This window comes from Pelobates fuscus, chromosome 8, assembly GCF_036172605.1.
Source record: "Pelobates fuscus isolate aPelFus1 chromosome 8, aPelFus1.pri, whole genome shotgun sequence".
Lineage (NCBI taxonomy): Eukaryota > Metazoa > Chordata > Amphibia > Anura > Pelobatidae > Pelobates > Pelobates fuscus.
This window is the reverse complement of record NC_086324.1, coordinates 49,920,603-49,927,289: the sequence shown is the minus strand read 5'-3', so window position 1 is coordinate 49,927,289 and position 6,687 is coordinate 49,920,603.

The following is a 6,687-nucleotide window of genomic DNA, read 5'->3' as shown; positions in this document are numbered from 1 at the left end:
CTCTAGTCACCCCCATGGTCAGGCAGCTAGAGGGTTAACAAATCTTCTAATCACTGAGTTGGCACTCTGCCTTCTTTAATTAACGTCACCTGCATCAGTGCTTTCCTATGGGGATTTTACTGACGCTGGATGTTGACATACAGAGCGTGAGGACGTGCAGCGTCAGTTAGTCGACCAAAAGTCCGTTAGCAACCAGGAAGCGCCTCTAGTGGCTGTCAATCAGACAGCAACTAGAGGCAGTCTTATTCCTGCAATATCATTATTGCAATTTCTCATAAACTGCAATGATTTACATAGCAGGACTAAGTGAGATTCGGACACTGCACCCAGACCACTTCAATGAGATGAAGTGGTCTGGGTGACAATAGTGTCCCTTTAATGCTTTCTTAAACTGGTGATTGAGTTGAGTGTGGGCACAAAATTTCTCTTTTCTTTTTATTGCATTACAAACTATAAATATCTTGTATTATGATACATTATCAAACCAACAGTCAGATCTGGTGAAATATTTTACATCTAACAGTTTCATTATATTCTGATAAAAGCTTAGAATACCACTTATGATCTTGCTTACCATATGACAAAATCATCTGGTGTCATTTTAACTAAGAGTTATGCTATTTGGAATGGTCTGAATCTAGGTCACACTACAAATAAAGATTATATGTAAAAAAACCATCTAGAACGAGATCTTAATAACCATGCCATCAACCAGACTAGTGATTTTTTTTACGTTAAGAGTTTGTAATCTTTTCTATATCGCTCATCACATGTACATTTAATTCACAAGCCCAGCACATATTAAAACGATGGTTTAATGTTGCAAAGCCTCTCAAATCTATGAATAACACTGGTACTGCTTGGATTTATGTTAAACTATAATCACTAGACAGATTTGTCAAGCGTAAAAGGCAGAAGCTGTATCAGGAAAGCTGCTATATCTAAACAAACGCTTGCCATATAGATGCAGCTGGAATCTAACTTACAAACCACTTAGGCTAGATTGTATGAGTTTATTCACTAAACAGTGTGTTGTGATGAGATATTGAACTAATTAGCAAAATTTAGACTAAGTTGGAAAATATACTAAATCTTTTTTTTTATTCTTTATTTTCTTGTGCATTTGGTACTGGACTTTTTTTTACATTTTTTTTTTTTATTTATTTATTTTTTTAATTCTTTATTTTTGTTGTGCACAAAAGTAACAAAAAGCCTTGGTGCGCCACAACAGCGACATCAAGAAAACTTGCTAGACATTTGCAGTACAAGTCGTGGCATTCGTTTGTCAAGGCACATTTTTAGATTAATAAGATCAATATTTCAACAGCTTAGGTTCACGTTTTTTAAGTGATTTAACAAGATTTAGCAAGATGCACACGTCAGGTAGGAGTATTCAGAGGAGTGACAAAGAAGGAAAGTGCAGGGTAAGTTATAGGCATAAACAAAGACTAGTTCAACAGATTAGGTCGTCATAGACATTTGGTATGGGTAGTCAAGATATGCTGCACTATTTCTTTTTTGTGTGATATCAAGATAGGAACACATTTAAAACAGGGCATGTTATAGTAATGGTTTACAGTACATTCAGGCTAAGCACGCATAGCTATATGAGTCAGCATGGACAGGTTTTTGATATGGTCACAGATTATACAGTTTCATGACATTTGCTAATGTACTATACAGTATATTTGTTGACGTATATGCAATCATAGGTAAGCTATGCTAATGCAGGTACCAGGTCTTCACTAACCATACCCTAGGAACAAGATATGGCGGTATGTCGTGTCACATCCTGCGTTTTTATGGTAGTTGAACCATTAATCATACGTGTAGGAGCATAACAAGTTGCAGTTAACTAAAGACATACTGGTCTAACTAACAGAGTGCGCGCTCAGGTTGTATAACGATATTTATGCATGCTTAGGGGTAGTGTATACCGCCAGGGAGCAGATCTTCTGATCGGCAATGGCACAGGGTTCCGGGGCCTGGAGGTAGGACAGTCACAATGGTGAAAAGCCCTGCTGCAGGTTAGTGTAAGATAGTCCCCTCTGCCGCCATAACAGGTTGCTGGTACGTGGGGGTTTTGCTTGTTGTCAGTCGCTAGGTAGGGTGCCTGCTGTATATTTACCGCCTGTGAGAGTCCCTTCCTAGCAGGGGTCCAGACGGATGTCCTTCTGCTTCCCCTCGCGTCGGTAAGTCCCATGGTGCATGAGCGGTTACAGGCGGCTGATGCGTTGTCGTTTCACGGTCTCCCTCTCTCCCAGCGCTATAGCCCTCGAGTATCAGGCTTTGGGGACCTCTGCCGAAGTGATTGGCTTGGTTGCAGCCTAGAGATACTCCATATTGTAGGGGTAGATGGTGGAGAGTTAGAAGCCGCCGCCATCTTGCAAGGTAAGGCTTTCTTGTGCACCAGTCTCCCCATCTCTCCAGCTCCTCCCAGTGGGGACCGGGATGACTCCCCCGGCCCAAAGGGGGGGGGGAAACGGGACCGGCAAGCTGCTCTGGCAATCGGCGTGTGGCAGTTGGGAAGGGAGGCCTGGCAGCGGCCGTCCACCTCGCCCCCCTCCCGATTAGGCCGCAGCCCTCGAAGCTTTGTTCTTCCACCATGGGGTCCAAAGCTCCCGATCTCGGGGTCCGCTACCTCTCCCACAACCGTGGGTATTTTGTAGGCTTGTCGATCAGTAAAATAATCTGCCATTTGTAGCTTAAGAGGCCCGATTGCTCCGGAGCCTCTCCTGCATGCGACCGGTTAGCATGGCGGTCCGGCCCCGCCCCCCTTTTTTACATTTTTTTAATACAAGAAAACAAGACAATGCAATACAGGGGTAGTCTCCTATGCAGATAACAATTACAATATATAGTAGGTATTTGCATTTTAAGGCTTAAGTGACCTAAGTTAGGTGTGGTAACGGCTATAGTGTCGATAGCTAAGTGATCCAACTTATGGGTCATATTAGTAGGCTCCATAATCCCAGAGCCTGGGAAGGAGTGAACGGTGAATACGTCGCTTTAGTAGCCACATATATTTAAGATAAGAATCTCAGAGTATTCAGGTGACCCCTGCAGGGCATACAAGTAATTGAGCAGCGTAGCAGTTTAAAATTAAAATTAAGGAAAGTAAAATAACTTCAACTTAAAACAATTATTATACTAAGGTAATGGGTACTGGTATGTCCCTGTTGTTGCCTCATCCCGTAGCCGTAGAACCAGCAGGTGTGAAGATCGCCACATTATCCATGCCCCAGCAATGAGAAGACTTGTTGCTCTTTGAGGCAGTGGTCATTGTAAGTCCCAAAGACTGTAGGAAAAAAGTCCGCCTGGGACACACAAGTTAACTTGAAGCGTTGCCCATTCTGTTCTGCCTTGAGCACCCTTGGTGAGCCCCATCTATATGGGATCCCTACTTTTCTCAGTTGGGCCGTCAATTCTTTTAAGGATTGCAGCGTCGATCTACTGAGGTCTTGGAAGAAGCTGAGTTCATGTTGTTCAAATATGAAAGGGGATTGGCCTTTTTTTGTGGCCAGAAAAGCCTCTTTGTCAGACCGTGACCTGAAGCTCAGAATTACAACCCTTCGGACAGTAGTTTTATTTTGGGGGTTTCCTCGCAGGTGGTGTATTCCTTGCAACAGTATGTTCTTGGCTTGCTTGTTTGGTAAGGTGGCTGACATTAGCCGTCTTAACCTCGCAACTCGCCAGCGTCAATGTCAGGGATCCTCCTGATTAAATTTAGTTACAAGGTTATTTACTAAGGTGAGAATTGTCATGAATTTTACATTTAAGCCAAAATAGCTAACTTGTAAAACTTTTTTAAGTTAGCTATGTTTCCAGTATGGCTAAAATGTTAAATGCACTTTTAAATTTTATTCAATCTGAATTCTAGACAGTTCTCATATTCTTTGTTTTTGTTGCAATGCATTAGCTTGGCTCTACCCGAGTTAAAAGGTTAATCCAGACGTGGACCCCGTGCTCACTGTGCCTAGAGAGATATCACCTATACCTTGCTGACGAGGCCCAAAAGAAGATCGAAACTATAGTCTGGGGTTGCTGTATCTCTCTTGCTGACATTTCGGTTCTGGACTGCCCTTTTGGGTGGGATTAGTCTGATATTCTTCAGATATGTTCTCTCTTTAATGACACAAGTGAGCAAAAACTATTTTGAGATCTGAGCGGGGATTTACCGAAGGACAAGCTATTGGGTTTCTCTAAGCTTTTGTCCGTTCTCAGAGTTCTCATATTCTTTGTTTCTGTTGAATTCCAGACAATTTTCACTTTAGTAAATAACTGTGTGAGTTAATTTTTTTCACTTTCCCCCCGCTTTTCCGATTTTTGTCACAGATGATGTTTTAATTCACAAATCAAATAAATGTATTGATCTCCGATTTAGACATGTTGTTTAAATATGAGTATCCATCAGTAGTCACAACAAGAGATAGATATAACTGTTGCAGGTCCGACACATTCAATAGCATACAACATTATAGATGTAATTCCAAAAAAAAGTAAAACTTTATTTATTGAAATATTACATAATCAAAGCACCCATAACTGGTAATATAATTTTTTTTTCAAAGCACCCATAACTGGTAATATAATTTTTCTTTACAATCAGGTAAGCAGCAGAATCTTGTGGGAGTAATATTCTAAGACATTCTTAACCCCTTAAGGACCAAACTGCTGGAATAAAAGGGAATCATGACGTGTCACACATGTCATGTGTCCTTAAGGGGTTAATTAGTAGGGAGCAAAATGCGTGTCAGTGAAAAAGGGGTGATGTCAGTGAAAAAGGCATTTTCTGTTCTTTGCAGGAGCGAATTTCTAAAATAGAAGAAACATTTACCATTCTGTCGACTTTAACACTTGTCTTGTTTATTTCATATTTAGAAATTCACTCAATTATTGTATTTTATATCCCTTGGTCACTACATGCTGGTATACCAGATGTCATTTTTTCAACAAAACTCCTTATTCTGGATTTTGTTTGTCTTCCACTATTAAACATTTTAAAAGTTAAAGTGTCAAGAATCTTGAGTCAAAGGAGCAAAGACACAGCAAACAAAATAAAACCACGTGGCACCAATTTCATAAAGACCAAACCAATTGCTTTGGCAAGAAACAAAAATACATGCATCAAATAAAAGGCATTTAAATTTCCCTTCATTTCTATACTTAAAGGGTGGAAAAATAGGTTGGTGATTTGCTGGGCCCAAGTTACAACTGAGATAAGGGGGGACCCATATCTCCTCCTTCTTCAGTGTACCAGGTGGGTTAACAGAACATTTTCAAGGTTATTCTGGGACTGCATTCTATACATTCCTTTTTTTTTTACTATAGTGTATTTTCCGCTTTCTTCATCACGCAATGGCAAGACTGCGCTGCCCTCTGCTGTGGTAAGTGGTATTGAAAAGGTTTTGTACGAATACTGAAGTGCCTGCTTAGTAAGATTGCATTGCTCTTTCTTTTCTGTTTTTATCTCTAACGTTCTTTCAGAGCAGGATTAATCATAAGGAGACCCTAGACGGCTGCCGTGGGCCCAGAAACATACATTTGTTTGGCCCCATTAAACATCTCTTTGTGAAAAATGAATGGGGTCCCAAATTGGTAACATACCTCGGGCCCCGTTGGATCATAATCCATCGCTGCCTGCTGTAGATTATAAACTTGATTGAGCAAGGTTCTCAATAAACTCTTCTATGTTAACATTTTATCAGCTTGTTTCTTAGCTGTTTTCTGTCATATTCCCACAATAAAATTATAAAGGATTGCAGAATATATTGCCTCTATGTAAATGTCAATAATTATAGGTAGTCTAACTGTTGTTACATGGCTAATTGTATTTTATAAATGGACCCACTAGGTATAGGTAGAAATAGAGGGAGAAAAGGCAGAGGATTGCCCACTATTGCCCCATTTCCAAATTGACCTACTCACCTACTCAAATGTACCAAAGAAAATGTCTGAAAAAAGTATTGGTTGAGGACCAAGCAGCCATTTTACCAATAAGTTCTGGTGTGAATTGGCCACTGATGCTCAAGAGTGAGAAACTGCTCTAGTGGAGAGCTAACAGACCTTCAGGTACTGTAAAACCTAGGGCTTAGTAGTCTAAAAAATAGCCAAGACTATCCCTTTGCTGATGGTTTATATAGAGGCATGAAGGCCTCTCCTGGTGCATTAGTAAAGATAAATAGACTATCAGAAGAAAGCCAGATAGGGAATCTATAGAAATAGATCTTAAGACATCTATCTAGGTCAAGAGAAGAGAGTTTAATTACGGAGTCTTCATTCCAATAAATAGGCTTTTAGAGCTAGAAGAATAAAATGGGAAAAAACTTATAAGAAAAAAATTGTGCTTTTGGTGAGCTGAGGGTGGGAGTGGTAGGAGGGGTTACTTATACCTTCTGTTTTAATTAGGTTCCTGTCTAATAAGGGATACAGATGACCTACCCATTGTTGTTTTACTGCCATGGATATGGCCAGGAAACACACATATATGTATGTATGTATGTAAAAAACAGATCAAATTCCTATTTTTTATTGGACTAACATAATTCTTTTTGATCCTAATGAAAGCCCTGAACGAGGGCTGAAACGTCGATCCGATTTTATGAAAATTCTACAATAAAGATTTAAAATTTTAACCTGAAAAGACTGTGAGTGTAAGCCTTTTCCTTGATACATGTTAATACTTGG